Below are 20,809 nucleotides of genomic sequence, written 5' to 3'. Positions count from 1 at the left end.
TGGTGATCAATAAAAAAGGTAAAATGAAAAATGATAGATGAAGAAGAGAATGAAGATGAAGATTTTGCAAGAATGTAAATTACAATCATGTAAATTACTAAGGCCAGAACAAAAACTTGTAAAGTAAATCAACAAAAATGGTGAATCATATTGCTATAATCAATATTTGATTAGCCATTTTTTTTGTTTGTGGGTGTTGTTAGTGTTATAAAAAAATCTTTTTATTGCAAAAGATTCTAAACGGTGCATGTCATAATTATAAATGCTATAGTTTTAAAGTTTTATGAGAGAGGTGCATCCATTTAGATTTTTAAACTTGAGAGTTTGGCTGCTAGTTTTGTACGTCCCAGGGAATTGTTTTACCGTTACCATGCATTGATTTTTCTCCATAAATGCTATAAATTTCAACCCTTCACCATTCATCACTCACACCTATAAATAGGTGGTTTTGGTGCTCTCCAAAACATATCATCTCTCAATCTTCTTCTTCATTCTTCAAGCTCTCTTCTATCTCATATTTCTTTCTTCTAATATCTGGGTTAAATACTCTTACAAGAGTATTTTCTTGCTAGAGATCCTCGGAAGATCCGATAAGTTCCTGTTGTATCCTGGGGGGCTTGCGCAGACACCGCGGATAAGTCCTTAAGGGCAGTGAATTTACACGCCTCAGGAAGTACTCTTTTTATTCGTGATTTGTAAGTTATTTACAACAATCTTAAGGACTTATGGCTGACAACAACAACAACTCTACTACTTTGGAGAATCAAAATAGTTCCGGAACTCTGACCGTCTTTGCGAAACCATTTCCGGATGTATCAAAAATTGAGGTATTCTCTGGACAGAACTTCCGACGCTGGCAAGAATGTGTGTCTACTCTTCTAGACATGTATGGAGTAGCTATGGCTCTGTCAACTTCAAAACCTGACGAATCCAGTGCCAAACAAGTTGAAGATTGGACTTATGCAAACAAGGTATGTCGACACACCTTACTTAGCACCTTGTCTAATGATTTGTTCGATGTGTATTGCTCATATAAGGAAGCAAAGAAATTTGGGATTCATTGATTCTCAAATATACTGCTGAGGACGTCGTCCGACAAAGGTTCGTCATAGGGAATTACTACCGTTGGGAGATGATCGAAGATAAAGACATAAAGATTCAAATCAACGAATATCACAAGTTACTTGAAGATATCAAAGCAGAGAACATACTCCTGCCTGATGAGTTTGTTTCAGAACTTTTGATCGAGAAATTACCGTTATCCTGGACTGACTATAAACAACAGCTGAAACATAGACACAAGCAAATGACGCTTCAAGAGCTCATTACACACATAATAATAGAAGACACCAACAGGAAGGAGAGTGCTATTGCAAGGGCCAAAGCATTATCTGCAAAGGCAAATGTGGTAGAAGACAAACTTGCTTTAAAAAGGTACGAGAACAAACCTGATCACAAAAGGAAAAATAACTTTTGAAATTCCCGTCCTAATGGATCTAACCCCGTCTTTAATAAAAAGGGTAATTGCTTCGTATGTGGGAAGCCAGGCCATCATGCACCTCAGTGCAGGCGCAGAGCAAGAAACGACAATCCTCCTAGGGCAAATATAGCCCAAGGGGACGATACTATAGTTGCAGTTGTTTCTCAAGTTAATCTGATGACTAATGTGAGCAAGTGGGTGGTAGACTCTGGTGCTACCAGGCACATCTGTGCAAACAGGAGTGCTTTTACCTCCTACACTAGTGTAGGAGATGGAGAAGAACATGTTTATCTTGGTGATTCCAGGACAACTCCAATCCTTGGAAAAGGAAAGGTTCTTCTAAAACTCACATCTGGGAAGACTCTAGCCTTGAGTGATGTGCTACATGTGCCCTCTATCAAAGTTAATCTAATATTTGTAACACTATTGGGAAAAGTAGCGGTTAAAGTGTCATTTGAATCTGACAAGATTGTAATGACAAAAAATAATGTTTTTGCGGGGAAGGGATATTGTGATCAAGGTCTCTTTGTACTCAATATTTCAGAAATTATAAATGAATCATGTTCTTCTGCTTATATCGTTGACTCATATGATACGTGGCATGCTAGATTAGGACATGTGAATTCCTCATATGTTATGAAATTGCAACGACTAAGATTAATTAATATGCATGATAAACAAAGTGGTAAATGTGATGTATGTGTAGAATCCAAAATAACTAAGAAAACATGTTATCCCGTAGAACGTCAAACAGAATTTTTAGGGTTAATTCATACTGATCTAGCTGATTTAAAACAAACCATGTCTAGAGGTGGTAAAAATTATTTTGTAACCTTTATAGATGATTATTCTAGATACACCAAAGTGTACTTAATCAAACGTAAGGATGAAGCCTTTGATGTGTTATTAACTTATAAAGCAGTAGTAGAAAATCAGTTGAATAAGAAAATTAAGAGGATTAGATCAGATAGAGGTGGTGAATATGTGTTGTTTAATGACTTTTGCGTAAAAGAAGGTATTATCCATGAAGTAACCCCATCATATTCACCCGAGTGTAATGGAGTAGTTGAGAGGAAAAATAGAACTCTTAAGGAAATGATTAATGTCATGCTTATTAGTTCTAGTGCACCTGATAACCTTTGGAGAGAAGTCCTTCTTACTGCATGTTTTTTACAAAATAGGATACCTCATAAGAAAACGGGTAAAACTCCCTATGAGTTATGGAGAGGGTATCAACCTAATCTTAAATATCTGAGAGTGTGGGGGTGCCTAGCTAAAGTAATGTTACCTGATCCTAAGAAAAGGAAAATAGGCTCTAAAACCTCTGATTGTATGTTCTTGGGTTATGCTGAACATAGTGCTGCCTATAGGTTTCTTGTTCTTAAAAGTGATGTGATTGAACATAATACTATTGTGGAGACAAAAAATGTTGAGTTTTTTGAACATATATTTCCTTTAAAGGTTAGTGATACATCTGAACAAGCTATAGATACTTGTAGTGATGCCATGAGTGAGGGTTTAAGAAGAAGTAAAAGGCAAAGGAAAGAAACTTCTTTTGGAGATGACTTTTATACTTATCTAGTTGAAAATGATCCAACAAGTTTTTTAGAGGCTACTAGTGCTCTTGATGCAAAACAATGGGATAAGGCTATTAAGACTGAAATTGAACCAATTGAGATAAATAATACTTGGACTTTAGTAAATTTGCCAAAAGGAGCAAAACCCATTGGTTGTAAGTGGATCTTTAAGAAAAAGTATCACCCTGATGGATCCATAGATAAATATAAGGCAAGATTAGTAGCGAAAGGTTTTACTCAGAAATCCAACAAAGATTACTTTGATACCTTTGCCCCTGTGACTAGGATTTCCTCTATTCGAGTTTTGTTAGCTCTAGCGGCTACCCATAAGCTAGTGATACATCAGATGGATGTTAAGACTACTTTTCTGAATGGTGAATTAGAGGAGGAAATTTATATGACTCAACCTGAAGGGTGTGTTGTCCCTGGTCAAGAAAATAAGGTATGCAAACTTTTAAAATCCTTGTATGGGTTAAAACAATCACCAAAACAGTGGCATGAAAAACTAGATAATGTGTTACTTTGTGATGGGTTTTCACCTAACGATGTTGATAAATGTGTGTACTCTAAATATGAAAATGGTGAATGTGTCATTATATGTTTGTATGTAATGACATGTTAATTTTTGGTACATGCATTGATATAGTCTCTAGAACTAAATTGTTTCTAGGATCTAAGTTTGAAATGAAAGACATGGGTGAAGCCAATGTGATTTTAGGTGTTAGAATCATAAGGAAGGGAGATAGTATATTACTATCCCAGGAACAATACATTGAGAAACTTCTTAGGAAGTTTGCATATTATGACTTTAAACCAATGAGTACCCCTTATGATGCTAACTCTAAATTAATGAAAAATAGAGGAGAATCTATTTCTCAACCTCAGTATGCCCAGATAATTGGGAGCTTACTGCACTTAATGAGTTTTTCAAGACCTGATATTGCTTATGCAGTAGGTAGAATGAGTAGATACACTCAATGTCCTAATTAAGAGCATTGGGATGCACTTGGAAGGCTTATGAGATATTTAAGAGGTTCAATGGATTATGCCATGATAACGTTGTTTTCTACCTTTTATTGATGTTAAGTTTTGTGAATAAAATCAACTCCTACATAACTTTTATCTTGTTTAATCCTCTAGTTTATGTTGTTTTTACATTGTTTCGTATTTTAGTTGTTTTATGCTTTTTTACTTCTAATCTCTATTATGAGTGTGTGAAATAAAACAATAGGAAGCAATTCTGGTGGAAGAAAACAAGCTAAAGCTCAAGGAAGCATGATTGGACATGAAAGATTGACTTTTACACAAATAATCATGTCGAGGGGCACCGAGATCAAGTCCAGCACTACAAACATGGAGAAAGGACTCACCTATATGTATATACTGCCTTGGACAACCCTTGGAAGGCCAAAAAACGATCATTAGGCGCCAGGGTCACTCGCTGGGCGAAAATGACAAACCAGAATTGCAGTATTCGAGTCGCTGGGCGAAAATGTGGCTCGCCCAGCGAGGCACATGTTTGGGAACGTCGATTTTAGGCCTCGTTGGGCGAGAATGAAGCCGATGGGCGAGATTATCGACCCCAATACGCGAATATGGTTATTTAATCATGTTTCTACGAGAGTATTAGGGATTCCTCATTTTTCACGAATAAAAACACCTTGGTGCTTGGGAGAGACTCTTGGAGGCTATTAGGGGTGTTGGGAAACTCTCCCTTCTCTTTCTTGGGTTTCCTTCCTCATCCATGGAGGTTTTACCCCTTTTGGGTTAGAGAGGATGATGGGCTACAAAATTGGAGACGAAGATGCGAATAGGAGGCGCAATTAAAGCATGAAGCAGTATTCAAGAACCTTGGGAGAGGGATTGTTTCTACTTTATGGTTCTAATTTCTTCCCTATTCTTCAATTTGTAAAACCCTAGGTTCTCCACCATGGAGAGCAATTTCTATTTGTTGAGATTAGATGTAAAACATTGAATTCTTGTGTAAAATCGTGTTGTTAATTTATATGTTTTTCCAATTCATGTTAGTATTTGATTTCCATGCTTAATGCTTGTTGTGGTTTAATCACCCATGGCTTGTTTGTGGTTCTTGAGGTGTTGGGAAACATCTTTAGAATCTAGATTTGAAATTAAATACCTAATGGATGCTTATACCTAGGAATAGAACTTGGTTCATTAGTAATCTTAGATTCTTAAAACTAATGCATGATTTCACTTGTTGAGGATTCAAGGAATTGAAACTTGATGAGTGATCATAGGCTTAAAGGCTCTAGGAATAGGATTTGAGTATTCTTGTGAATTGATTTTAACATGAATATGAAATTGGGATAATTTAGAATGCATGAGAATGAAATGGTTGAAGTCTAATCTTGACAAATTGTAAATACACTATGTTAATTTCTTGTTGCACACCAACTGTTTCATAAAATACAAAAAAGAGTTTTCATTGTGTTTGTGTGAACTTTGTGTCTAATTGAGTCGTGAATTGCGAGAATTGTCATGCGTTGCACAAGTCACTTGGGAGAGAACGATAAAATACTTATTACTTGCTATGTGCGACCGGTGCACTTGCCGTGTTGGTTTTTCACTAACATGCCATTGAATATAGTGGATTTCCTGCTGTACTAGAAGGGTACAGTGATGCTAACTGGATATCTGATTCAGATGAGACAAAGTCCACTAGTGGTTATGTATTCACACTTGGGGGTGGTGCGATTACATGGAGATCAGCCAGGCAAACAATTATTGCAAGATCAACAATGGAATCTGAGTTTGCTGCTCTCGAAATGGCTGGTAGTGAGGCTGAGTGGTTGAAAAACTTCTTAGCAAACATTCCTTTAGGAATGAAACCAACCCCATTTGTGTCTATACATTGTGATTGTCAATCGACAATAGTTATAGCTAAAAACAAAAACTACAATGGAAAGAATAAACATATACAATTGAGACATAATCTGGTTAAGCAGCTGCTAAAGAGTGGAACTATTTCTATTGATTATGTGAAGTCAGAACGGAATCTAGCAGATCCCCTAACAAAACCCCTAGGAAGAAATATGATTTTAGAAACATCGAGGGGAATGAGACTTAAGCCACTTGCAAACAAACAAGTGATGGTAACCCAATCTTTGTGATTGGAGATCCCATGAATAAGGTTCATATGGGTAAAAACAAGTCAGTTGTTAGTTCTGATAGCACTAAATTGATTTTTAATCAATTATGTCCATTCCTATGGTGTATATGAAGGTGCTAAAGACTGCATTATTGAGAGGTTAAACTTTGTAAATTAAAATTCATTGTGGTATAAGAATTTTAGTTTAAAAAAAGTTTTAATGATTTTCATATCCCTTACGGGTGGTGTATGATTTGCAGCATACACTTGATGAAATCACCTATATGAGTGTCAAGTGGGGCCGCTTGTATGAGATCTTAGCATGATCTCTAGAGCACTCATGAACATCGGGCACGTGCATGGCCTACTAAGCGCAACACAGCGTTAACAACAAGGATTGTGGGGGGTGTATTGTGATTAATAAACTACTAACACACATCAAGTGTCTTTGGTTCATATAGCTTGCTATATCAACTACACTGTGTGTTAAGTTTATCTGTCTAGGACTGGTTCATATAGCTTGCTATACCAGCTCCGATGCATTTACGTCTTATGAGACCCAAAATTTTCTTCTTTCAATCTTTCTTTTCTTATCTTTTGCAATATGTGGGGGATTGTTATAAAATAATCTTTTTATTGCAAAAGATTCTAAACAGTGCATGCCATAATTATAAATGCTACAGTTTCAAAGTTTTATGAGAGAGGTGCATCCGTTTAGATTTTTAAACTTGAAAGCTTGGCTGCTAGTTTTGTATGTTGCAGGGAATTGTTTTACCGTTGCCATGCATTGATTTTTCTCCATAAATGCTATAAATTTCAGCCCTTCACCATTCATCACTCACACTTATAAATAGGTGGTTTTGGTGCTCTCCAAAACACACCATCTTTCAATCTTCTCCTTTATTCTTCAAGCTCTCTTTTATCTTATATTTCTTTCTTCTACTATCTGGGTTAAATACTCTTACAAGAGTACTTTCTTGTTAGTTCAGAGATCATTGGAAGATCCGAGAAGTTCCTGTTGTATCCTGGGGGCTTCCGCACACACCGCAGATAAGTCCTTAAGGGTAGTGAATTTACACGCCTCAGGAAGTACTCCTTTTATTCGTGATTTGTTAGTTATTTACAACAGTTAGATTGTCTTAAATTGTATTCACAATTTATCCTTTTTGTTTATATTTGAACTACATATTTATATATTACCATCATTTTCTGATAGTTACCAGACATAATAAAATAAAAAGAAACTCCATAAACTGAAGTAACTATCTTAAAGTACCCACAATGTGTCAGATGTTCTCGTTGATTATCAGTGAATTCTTGCATATAATTGTTTTTTCAACTTAGCTTCAATCTATCTCGATGGCTCTTCTCTCAATGTCTCTGTGCTTCGATTAAGATTTTCTCAATGTCTTTCTATCTCGATCAGACTTTTTTCAATATTTTTATAATGCCTTAAGCTCTATTCCTTTTCTCGATCCTATTTGTTTTTACACTTTTTTTTCACATTTTATACATCAATTTGCTTATTTATCTTTTCGATTCAACTTACTCTTCAATATCTTCAACAATAAGATATGCTTTCAATCAAGTTTAAAACATTGATACAACATAAACCAATTAAAATATTTCAAATTCTTATTTCTTAGTCTAAATTTAAAATTGTAATATTTTAAATAATCAAATTATTATTACAATAAATTTCTAGAATTCTTTTAAAGTTTCTTGTTCGAAACATATTTTTGACATGAAAAAATAAAGCAAATTATCTTTAACAATTAATTACCCTCTAAACGTTTCTTATTTGAATACATTGTTAAAGAACTTTTTTTCCTCTAGCGAATTATCTCATATAAAGATCGGAAAGTTTGCTTTGATTTCTTAAAAAATTTTAGAATATATAGGAATGGTTCAGCCTTTTATATATATATATATATATATATATATATATATATATATATATATATATATATATATATATATATATATATATATATATATATATATATATATATATATATATATATATATATATATTAGAAAGGACTAACTAGAGTAAAAGAGATTTATTTTGATCATTGAAGAAAAAATAGATATTTTAAATTTGATTTAGCTAAGTAAATTCGATATATCCAATTTTGATATAATGTTTTTAGATGTTATTGAGGAGGAAATTGATATGTTAATTTCATAAACTACTTGGATGATAACATTAAATAAATATAAATATTAAAAATGAATTAAGTTAGTGTATGTTTTGTTGAGATTAATCTTTTGATATTTAGATTACATAATTTTGTATAGGTTAAGTTCATATTATACTACTAGAATTTTCTCTATTTCATGGGAAATTTCTTGCAGATGTTTTACAAAAATTGGCAGAAAATTGCAGGAAAAGTGTTTTCTGCCAATTTTCTTATAAATTTTGATCAGTAGGTAATATCTTCGTGAGTAATTAGTTATTGGGGAATTTCAAAATTCGCAGGAAATTTCTTGCAAATTTTTGTATGAAAAATATTCACAACAATTTTTCCTGCAAAAAAATCAATCTAAAAAATCACAAGTACATTTTCTTGCAAATTTACATTTCGCAAGTAATTTTTGCGTATTTTAAATTTGCAGGTAATTTATTAAAAAAAATTGCAGGTAATTGTTCTTTGCGAAAATGAATTTGTATGTATATTTTTTCTACCAATAATTTTGCAAGAAAATTCGCAAGAAACTTTTTATAAATTTTAAAAATTATATAATTTTTGTTTTCATATTATTTTAAATGACAAAATAATTTGTAAAAAATTATTTATTTTATTATTATCAATACCATATATTAATTAAATAAAAAAACAAAACACTTTCTACGTCTATTTAGCTTTTTGACCAAATAAATGATCCTGAATAACATAACTCATGAGAAGTTAATAAATTTTTACATAAGCTATTCCAAATCTTTAAAATATTCTTCAAAATATATCAAACAAATTACAATAATTTCAAAAATGACATTATAACTTTATCCCTGCAAAATTACCTACGAGCATCACGAATATACAAAAGATTAAGCTCAAATGATCAACAATGTAGACAAAATAACGCAGAAAACAATTTTATTAATTTGAGCTTTAAAAATTAAAAACATAGAATAAAAGTAAGCCTCTCAAAATGTCATAATATCTTTGTTTAAAGGAACTTTTTCAAGAAGAAACATATAATACTTTAATCTTTTGAGAGCCAGTTATGATATTTGCCTTGAATCACCAAATTGGTCCTTGCCATCTGCATCAGACCGTGCAAATTTTGGAGAGAAGAATCCATGCCCATCATTCTAACAAATTAGTTTCATTCACAACAATAGTTAGACAAAAGTATAATTAAATTAAATCAAAAGCTAAATGGTAAGGTTCTCTAAATGGTCTACAAAGCCCAAGCATGTCCAAAGAAAAAAAAATAGCTAAATGCACCTTCTAGATACAAAACAATAAATGTACAAGTAAAAGTCAGATGCATATCCAAAGTAGTTATGTACAAATATTCTAAAATCAGCATCAAAACATTACTCATTATGACATGAGGTCAAGGAAAGTAGCTTTTGGAAAAATTATTAATTTAAAATCAAAAACTTGACAATAGATGAATCTCCATAGTTTAGCACAATTCACCAAATCAGGTTCACATTTTGGGACCACATGTTAGTTAACACGGAATAAATACACATATGTGAGGGTATGTGAGGGTGGAGACGGTAGCTTAAGTACGTGTTCATGAAAACAACTTAAGTTAGTATCACAGTAGAGCTTCTTCTCTAAATTTGATCATTAAACTTAATGGAATAAGCTAAAAAGGAGTTATTTATGAAAAAGGTTAACTATGCATCTTATTGAAATAATAGAGAGATTATACGATTCATAAGCTCAAATAAACTTTCAATAAGCTCTTCAAAATACTTAGTTAGAATTAAAATCCTCAATTATTCATTTGTTATGGACTCAGAATGTAAATCTTTTCAAAGGCTTGTAAAAGCATAGACCACATAGGTATAATCAAGTGAATCTTCGATGTCAATTCCTTCAAAAACATTGATGCCAATAATTTTCCCCATAACTTATAAATAATGTTGTCTCCCCTAATCCTATACCTGCATTCTTCTTTTTTGCTAATGTGATTATAATGTTTTGATACCTCAAGCAATGACTATATTAAGGGATTTCTATTATTTATGAGGGAATTTCTATTATATATGACACACAAATTCAAATTGAATACATGCAATACTCCCATGAAAGATAAACTACTAATGATGGAAGCATAGTGTGCTTTGCAACATACTTATGAAAGGACACTCCAAAATCATGTTTAGAGAATAATTGGACTTCCTTTAATTATTAGAACACTGTTTCAAAAAATTTATTTGCTAAATCCCCTTAACGATTTCAAGATATGCCTAAGAAATCATTGTGTAAAACATATAAAACAGAGAGAAAATTATTTTGAGATAACTTCCAAGGTCGTTTACCTTTGTTAGCCATTCTCCCCCCCTTATTTTTCCAATGACAAGATATCTCAAGAATCAAGAGTGATCACTATTTGTTTCATGTCTCATCTAAAAGTAAACCAGAAGCATACCTATAAAAGGAAAAGGGAAAACAAAATTAGCTTATATTTAATACAAGTTCATTGGAAACAGAATCCAAAACTAACCTTCTTAATGTGCCCAATGTTGACAGTTGTTTCCATTCATCTTGTCTCCAGTCAATACCCATAACTTCATTTTATACTGCACAGGCTTTTCAATACAACCAGGAGCCTGTATTTTCATGCAAAAAGAATCAGGCATGAGAATTGGTGTGAATAACTGCATTCTATTAAGTAAAATCCTATGCAGGAGATGTTTCATATATCAACACAGGTTTAACTATATTTTAGTTGAGTTAAACAAAGATAATTACATGATATAACTTATCAAAAGGCAATACAAAATGCCTTTCCCAAGTCTGATTTCTCCAAATTTACCAAATCGTGATGTTTTTGAATGCCATTCCCCTAGGAACTTCCTCACCAATATTCCCTTTCCCAAAATATATGCTCAAATACATGTCACAAAAACCATTTATTTTACTTTTCACCAAATTCTATGCTTCCTACACACAATAATCATCATATATTCATAATGCAACCACACTACCAAACGATTAATTATTAGGCACATCTTTTCGAAAGAAAGAAAAAAGTTTTCAATTCAATCTCAATCTTTTATTTCTAATCCTTATAAAACTTAATTATGTATTTTATTTCTTTAGTTTTTCAAAATTACACCATTTTAGTCTATTATTAATGTGTTGGTGACTTATTATGTATTTCATTTCTAACATCAATAATTCCACTCTGATAGTAAGGGAAACATAGAGGCAGTGTTGAGTCTCATTGCAAAAAAGACAACAACAAATGTATCATAAACTACAACTCTACTTTCATCTATTTTGTTTTATAGAAAAGAAAACAAGTTTTTGTAGTAAAAAACAAGAGAGGACCCTGGATGAATTCTCAGAAGCATGTTTTAGGAACATGATACAACATATGAGAAATCTTCTTCAGAAGGCACTCTCTAGGAGGGGTAGAAAATAATAGAATCTAATTTCTAAAACCCATATGTTTGGAGTGATCACCAAAAGCATTGTTCCTGCCTCATTTTACTCTGTAGATTTTTTGTAAAGAAAAGCTATATTATATGTCTATCTAAGACCAAAAAGTAAAAACGAATTAGCTAACTATGGCTACAAGGGATATAATCTTTGGTTCAAACTTCAAAGACTGAATCAATAATCCATAAATATCTGCTTCCAACTTTCTACACATGCTTTTCTAATTCACTAAAACAATGGTAAAAACAATCTGCAATCTGCATCTTTCTACACATGTAAAAATCTAGTTTGTATTTGCTTGTAGGTCCCTGAGTTGGATTACAATCCGCAACCAAACAATATTAACAACAACAACAAAAAATTATCCTTAATCCTTCACGAATGCCAATAGAACATTGTCAAGGTCCCAAAAAGAGTATAATGCTTTTTAATATAAAATACGCATGCTCTATTACTTGAAGATACAAGTACTTTAACCGCAACGTGCTTTCATGTGCATTCCTTATTAAGGTTTGTTATGCTTTTGTGAATCTTGCTTAAAAATCTATAATGTAGAATATTGAAAAGTGTATCAAAAGAGCAATTCAACACGTCAAAAACAACAAGCCACACAAACTCCATAACCAACGCTTTTCAAAATTCCAAACCATAAGAAATCTGTAACAACGAGATTCAATAGCGCAAAAACAATATATAAAAAAATGAATGAATCACCTAACTTTCCCGCCTTAAATTGTGAATATCCTTCTCATTTTTCCCGTCGTGCTTCATTATGAACTTCATTGCAAAGGGCTAATGATAGAGAATCGAAAGGGAGAAAATAATCGAAAAAGATCGACTCAAAAGAAACCCTAATCAGAAGAGAAGTGTACCTGTCCCGTTTAGTTGCGTCTTCCCTTGCATACCTTAAGCGTGTGGTTGAAGGTAGGGTGAATGTCGATTTATACTCTTCGGCAGCAGTCATATTTCTTCATGTGCTCGTTGTGCAGATGTACTTCTCATGATCGGAGAGCGTGACGTTGAAGTCGAGGCCTCGTTCCTCTTGATGAAGGCGTGCTTTCGATGAAGGCCTGCTTTCCGTGACCGTCCTCGATCTTTTATTTTACTTTTCTGCACAAGTAATAAAAAAATTACGGAAAAACATTAGGAAATACTTTAATTATCTTATTTTTTTAATATTTTTGTTGCGAAATTTTATTAGCAAGAAAAATTGTATAATTGATAGATACATATGTAAATTCGTAGGTAATTTTAAATTCTTTTCTGCGAATAATTTTACAAAGGAAAATTTGCAGGTATTTCATGCACAGTTTTATTAGTAGGAAAAATATATATAATTAACAAATATGTAAAAAAATTTGCAGGTAATTTTAAATTTTATTGTTGCAAATCATTTATCATGGAAATATTTGCACGTATTTCATACAGAAAATATTTTGCTACAAAATTCTCAAATATTTCTTGCCAATTACATTTTGTATCAAAAATCAAATGAATTTCATGAAAAAAAATTTTAAAGAAAAATGTGCAGGAATTTCTTTCTAAAATATTTTTGTAAACAAATTTTCAGGTAATAAGTAATTTTTTAGTAGTGTTAATTTAAATAAATATAAATATTAAAAATAAATAAGGTTAATGTTTGTTAAGTGAAAATTAGCTTTATTTATTTTAATTTATTATGTTTTAACTTAAATAAATAAAATATTAAAAGTAAATATGGTTAATGTCTATCAAGCGAACTGTTAACCTTTTTTATTTTAAATTTTAAGTATAATATATGATTAATACTAATTTAAATAAATATAAATATTAAAAATAAATAAGATTAGGATTTGCTAAATCAATATTATAATCTTAATTGCTTTTAATATTTATTTTAGTTAGTATATGTTAAGCTAACATTAGCCCACAAATTTATTTAATACAAAATTTTGAAATAAATATATATGTTTTTTATTTTTTTGTTTTAAAAAATTGTTTTGAAATTAACACAAATATTTATTTATTAAAAAAAGTTAAAAATAATGTTTACGTGCATCATCTTTGACTTTTTCTTTTAACTATGTTAAATGTCATTTTCTTGTGAATTAGCCGTAAAAGTTATATTCTAGATCTTTTCAAACTGTTTTTTAGTGCTAAATTAAAAAGTAGTAGTAAAAACAGTTTATTAATACAATTCCTTCAAAACATCTATTTTCAAGTGAAAAGACAAACCCAATCTATAAGAAAATATATAGGGTAAAAGTGACCCAAAAGTGTTTTATCTCATGAAAACATGTTCAATTGGAAACTTCTCTAGTTACGTAAATTGTAAATTCTCTTATGTTATTAATTTATCATATCTCTAGTTCACGTAAATCATATTAAGTTCGAAAATTGTTGGAAGTAAACCCAATCTAAGGTATGCTCTCACTTGCATATGATGATTATGTTGTATTTACCATTGTCTAGATGGTTATGTGATCTTTTGTCACTGTTTACAATGATCTTTTAGGTAACAATTATGGTCCTCCTTTGATATAAAGATCGTCTCATCATTCATATAATTCCCTCTCAATGAGATTAGTCTTCTAGGATCATGTAGGTTCCTTAGTAAAAATGTACCCAACAAAGTTCTACCAAAATTACTTCACAACACGAAACCATTCCTTTCATTACATAAGCTTCCACCCAAATGATCTCGCCAATCAAAATAATCCCATGACTGAACATACACACATGATCTTTTTCATTGTTAATATTTATTAAATCTTATATTTATTAAATCTTATAAATTTTGTTTCTTTTTCAATGTCCGAGCATAATGTACTTTGGCTAAGGTGCTATAAGATATTAAGTCTTTTAAGAAAATTTAAATTTTCATTTAGGATTACCATTTTGAAAATGAAGAGATATAACTTCCAATAATGAAAAAGAGAATAGTTCAATCTCAACATGTAGAGAGCTCCCTAGTAGAAAAGATTAAATTTATGTCCAATAGTTTGATCTTTTTGTCTAGCGGTGACATCCAATGCTAAGATTATTGGACTCAAAAGTCTAGACTCATGAGAGCTTCGTAGACTCAACTAGTGAACCCGACTCACAAACTTGTAAGAGTATACTTCATATAAAAAAGAAGTATATAATACCATACCAATTCAAAATTTCATCACTACAATTAATGAAAATAGTAAACAATAGTTCAACAATTCTAAAATAACTTAGGTTAACGTACATGATTGTTATATAAGTTTCAATTGAACACCTTGACTAAATTTGTCCTTTCCTTTGTATTTTGAACATCTTACTACTACTTTGAGTGGTATCAACCTCTTCAATATGATAACCATCAATTGAACACCTTGACTAAATTTGTCATTTCCTTTGTCTTCTCTTCCTTTCTTAAACTTCCTTAGCCTCTACCACAACTTTCATCAAACATGTTTTCTCTTTCTCTTTCGCTTCATTCTTTATTCTTCGATTAAGGTTACTGGTGTTGGGAAAAACCCCCTGAGAATCACTTTATTAATAGAAAAATAAAATAAACACAAGGAAACATATAGACAACACACCCATGCCCTTTGGCCCCGAATACATCCACACTTTCCCAAGCAATAATTTAACCCAAACCTCACAACGCTCTTATTATAAGAGTATTAACAAATAAGAAGAGTCAAATATAAGCTTGGAGTTTCTTTGACTCGGGGCGAGAAACATCATAGACTTAGAGCCCATTATATAGTCACTAACACCCATTTCCTTGGTTGTCCTAGGCGATGTGGAACTTTTCAAGACATGTTATTTTTATCAGCCCAACAACTGGACATGTGATTTGGGCTTTTGCACCTTTGATTCCATTTGGATTTTCGATTTGGTTTAATGTTGTTTTCATTTGGGTTTAAAATCTGAAAATGAACGGTGAATTTTGTTGTCGTTTCGTGCAATTCTACGAACTCGATGACTTGTTCTCGAATGCATGAGTCTATTATAAGTCAGCCAAGTCTACTCTGAGTCCACTAAAAAACAATTTTGCAACCGAGTCAACTTATGACTAGTGCCCAGACTTGTACAGGTGTGCAAGTCAACCCACGGGCTTGATAACCATGCCAACGCCCAACGGTGAAGCCAATGCTTAGGGTCAAGCCTTACAACTCTTTGGAATTTAAATTCCAATTTGGTGCCCAACGACAATTGAGCAACACGCTACGCTAATTACTATTGGAACTTTTTGTCAAGTGAGTGTCAAGCAACCTGAATATGACGCCCAATGCTCTGAACCACTGGAACCATTATCAAGTGAGTTCCTAGTGGTCTTAGAGTGGTGCCCAATGTTATAGCAACTAGAGCTCACTGACTTGGCCTTTCGAAGTGGCACCCGACGATACATATCTAGTGTCCAACACTATATCAAAAGCCAGGAAGAAAAAGGGTACTTCAACTTATGAATTAGCTCAAATGGTCTCTTTTACCTCTTTTATAACTCTTTATTAATCTCAATTCAGTGTACAAATATATATCAATATAAGCCAATTCTTTTATAACTCTTTTACCTCTTTTACAACGCATTACTTACGAAAAATTAACGTAGATAATAAGCTGATTTCTTGTAGTGTCATTCTCAACCATTCACTAATTCAACCAACATTCAACTATAATCAATGAAATTAAATCATAAATTTCACATATTCAACCTAACCAGCAATCTCACTCAATTCTTCAAAGATTCACATCAAACAGAGTCATATTTCTATCAACAAGTAGAAATGATAACAATTAAAACTAATTTCTCTTGATTAATTAGTTTTCTAGCTCACAACTGTTTCTTAGGACTCTTTCTCATAAGATGATCTAATTGTCGCAATTAGAGTTATAATATGACAACAAAAATAATTTAAAATATAAGAGTCATCACCATAGTTTATTATAAAGAACTATAAGAGAAATAGGATTCAAGAGTTAATTACGTAAGAAAGGTATTAGCATAACCACCTTTAACTAGATGTACAAAATTAATGAGGTTTTAAAATATTTTTACTTTTTCCAAAATATCTAATAAACACTATATATTTTTAATAAAAGAATATTTATAAGAAAAAGTCAAGATTAAGTCGTTCTTTAACAAAAAAATGTTTGAGATCGTCGATATTTAATCTTGAAAATCATATTTTTTTATTTATGTAATATCAAAAAGGATAGATATAAGTACTATGACCACGTATACACTCACACGATTACTCTAACTTTTATTTTTGAAGGATATCAAACAAGGCCATACAAAAAGAAAAAATATGCAGAAAACTATTTTTTAATTAATTTTTGTTTTGGAAGAAAAAAATATAAAACGTACAATACAAATATCCAAAATTTAAAACGTTTTTATTAAAGTTATTATATATTTTAGTCAATGGACGGATTAAAAGTAATGTAAACTACACAATTATAAAAAGGAATTAAAACCCTAGTAAAATTTCTGTTTAAAAGGATATAAGCAAAACAAGGTGAGTTTGCAATTAACATTATGGTGCCATGAATAGCGGGGCCCACGGGTGTTGTGAAATATTAAAGCTTTCATGGGTGGCTTTGCAAAAAAAAAAAAAACTTCCTGGTACGTAATACCATGAAGATTGGTGTAGTCAAAATCCAAATTTCTAGAAGCATGGAATGATGAGGATCTCATGTAATAACAAATTAAGATGCCTCATTAGACTCAAATCACCGGAGATTTACTTGTAATTAAGATGTAATCAAGACGGATAGGATGTGGATAATAATTTCATCTGATTTTCATTACATCAAAATGTTTTATTAATAATTATTTTTAATGATGAAAAGTTATTAATTATTATAATGACTAATTTAGATATTACTAAAATAGTTACTAATATATGAATAAAAAATTATAATTGATCACTAAATTGGTTTTTAAAATTAGTCTAAACGTTAGTTATCTAGGTTTTGGCTACCAAAATGACTTAGTTACTAGATAAGTCTCTAATTAATAAGTGACCAATTTAGTGACCAATTATAATTTTTTTTTTTGTAATAGTGGCTATTTTAGTAACAAATTTTTTTTAATTTTGTAAATTGGTAATAGTGACTAATAACTTTTGATCCCTATAAGTAGTTACTAATGAGACATCTTGTAGTGCTTACTTGCTGCATAAATATTTCGTCTCGTACCTGTTCATATATTTGTGTGAGTATCCCATATGTGAGTATCTGCATTTTTTTTAATATCCACGAGTATTTATAATTTTTTTTTAAATATTTAACAACATATTTTAATCGTAAATTCAAATAAAATACGACACATAACATTCATAACTTTCAAACAAAGTTCAAATAACTTATTTAAAGAGTGTTGAATGATAGTTTACATAGAAATAAAGATTTTTTAAATCAATTGATAAGGAATAATTCATTCAAAATCAATATGTTAATATTTTAATTATATATTTTTTTATTTTTTTAATTTAAATTATAGTATAACGGGTACAGATATCCACAGGTATGAATATTATGATACTAGTACGCGTCCTGTTAACATGCGGGTACATACGTGTATATGCTACCACCTACCACATATCCATTTACAATATCCAATCTTTTACCGATATAGATTTTTTCCACGGATATCTGTGGGTATATATTTCTACTTGTAACCCAACATAACCAACGACTCATCCTTCTTAATGGGTAAATGAAGATAGATACGAAGAGAGAAATTATTATATATTTTATTTTTTATAAATTTAAAGGAAATAAATTTTAAGACATTATTTTTTTATGTAATATTTTTTGAAATAAAACATAATTGCAGTTTAAATGCTTTATTTAATAATTAAAAACATTATTTTTATTTTGTTAAAAGTAAAATTAGTATCTTTCATTCTTTTTCCATTTTTTTCATTGTTTTTTCATTAAAATATGGACAGACCGTTTCACAGTAACTATAAAAGTAGAGTTTTCCATTAAGCGCGATTCTATGAATTTACATTATGAAAATTGAGAGCAGAAAGTTAGAGAATAAGAGAAGAATATAAAAATAGTGATTTTATAAAATAAGTTCCAATAAAAGATGATGACTTTTATAAAATTAATTTCAGTTAATAAAAAAACTTATTTATAACAGAAACTTTTAACATCAATAATAATAATAATAATCATATTTATAATATTTGATTTTTATAAAATAAATTTCAATAAAAATTGATAACTTGTATAAAATTAATTTCATTTAATAGAAAATTTATTTATAACAGAAACATTTAACATCAATAGTAATTATAATAATCATATTTATAATATTAACAATAATAAAATAATAATAACAATAAAAATAAAAAAGTTATTATTATAATAATATTAATTATTATTATTATTATTATAAAAATAATATTAATAAAATAATAACAATTACATTTTTTATTATTTCAATAATAATTATAATTATTATTATTATACTAACAATAATAATTACATTAATTAATAAAAATAATTAAAACAATAATATAATAATAATAATAATTATTATTATTATTATTATTATGTCATTGTATTCTTATTTTTTTACTTACGAAATTGTAATTTATATATCAATGTATAATATGTGATAAATACTCAAATTTCATGTGACTCCCTCTTATTTAGCATTTCAATCTAAATGATTCAAATTTAAAACCACTAAAGTAATAGAGTAATTGAGGTTTTCCAAGCCTAATACTTAATTATATTAAATGAATTATATATATGTTTATAATTTTTATTTTATTTTTCTTTATAATAAATAATATTATATTTTCTTGTTTTTTTCTTAATTTGTATTAAAAAATTAATATAATTATTGTTATATTTAAATAAATAATTTATTTTCATAACTATATTTAATTATTATAATTATGTATAGTTAAAAATATAATTCTGAAACAAAGAATTTGATAATTGAAAAACTTAACTGCTTAATTACTGGTATTTTTTATAATAAAATTAAAAATATATATTATTGTTTTAATATTAACTTTTATGTTTTGGAGCCGTCAAAATAACCTACGAGCTAACCCGGTTCATCACGGATTTGGACCGAGTTGGGTTGAAAAAAAAATTAAAAATTTCAGTATGGGTTAAAAATGAAGCCAACTCACTAAAAACCTGGCTCATTTGGGTTGAATGCGTGATGAGCCGGGTTGGCTCACCAACCCACCAATAAATTTTAAATATTAAATTAAATTTATATATATATATATATAGATATATAATATTAAAAAAAATAAAACCCTAATCCTAAATGATATTCTCTTTAATTCACCACTGCATCTTTTTGTTTGCTGCTGTCGTCTTGAAACTGCTGCTTCCAGACTTCACATTATTTGATTGTTCATCATTTTCACGGTTCTAATTTCTATCTCTCATCTTTCTCCCTCACTTTCACTTTATACTTTATTTTGTTTTAAAGTTATGCTACTTGACATTTTTGGTTGTTTGTTTATATAGTTAATGTTTGTGGTGATTCCAGAACAAAATGAATTATGAATTCTGAAACAGTACATGATTAACATGTTAATGATAATTTGAATGATTCTTTGGCACCAATAATATAAGAGATTGATAATGAGGGTACAAATTTTGGTAGAGAAAGTAAGAGACCTAGGGGAACTACTTCTAGGGTTTGGGATCATTTTACAAAAATTGGTATAAAAGAAGGTAAAGAAAAGGCAAAATGTGATGCATGTTGTGTTTTTGGTGGTTCAAATATAGGGACCTCAACAATGTTACATCATTTGTCAAAGTGCATGGTCTTAAAGAAATTAAAAGACAATGATGTGGGAAAAATGATAATTAATTATACTGGAAAATTAAGATCTAGGGAAATTGACCAAAAAGTTGTAGATGACATTATTTCAATGGCTATTATTCAACATGGGCTTCCATATAATTTTGTTGAATATAAGTGGACTAAAGAATTGCTTGTGTATATAAATTCAGAAGTAAGAGTTCCAAGTAGGAATACAGCTGTGTCTAATATTTCAAAGAA

The 20,809-nt window shown here is 30.3% G+C and overlaps 1 long non-coding RNA gene across 1 annotated transcript; it reads right to left on the bottom strand.

Moving 5' to 3' along the window:
- Positions 1 to 9,281: 9,281 nt before the first annotated feature.
- Positions 9,282 to 12,865, bottom strand: LOC146886047 (uncharacterized). Its single transcript, XR_014995045.1, has 4 exons — positions 12,672 to 12,865; positions 10,859 to 10,964; positions 10,674 to 10,783; positions 9,282 to 9,485 (listed from the first exon to the last, which is right to left on the bottom strand). It is a non-coding gene; the product is annotated as an uncharacterized LOC146886047 (long non-coding RNA).
- Positions 12,866 to 20,809: the final 7,944 nt, after the last annotated feature.

Source organism: Vigna unguiculata, chromosome 5, assembly GCF_037176805.1.
Source record: "Vigna unguiculata cultivar grain cowpea cultivar isolate G323 ecotype 2 chromosome 5, ASM3717680v1, whole genome shotgun sequence".
In the NCBI taxonomy this organism is placed as follows: Eukaryota; Viridiplantae; Streptophyta; class Magnoliopsida; order Fabales; family Fabaceae; genus Vigna; species Vigna unguiculata.
The sequence above is the reverse complement of the archived record's forward strand: the minus strand, read 5'-3'. Positions and strand labels throughout refer to the sequence as shown.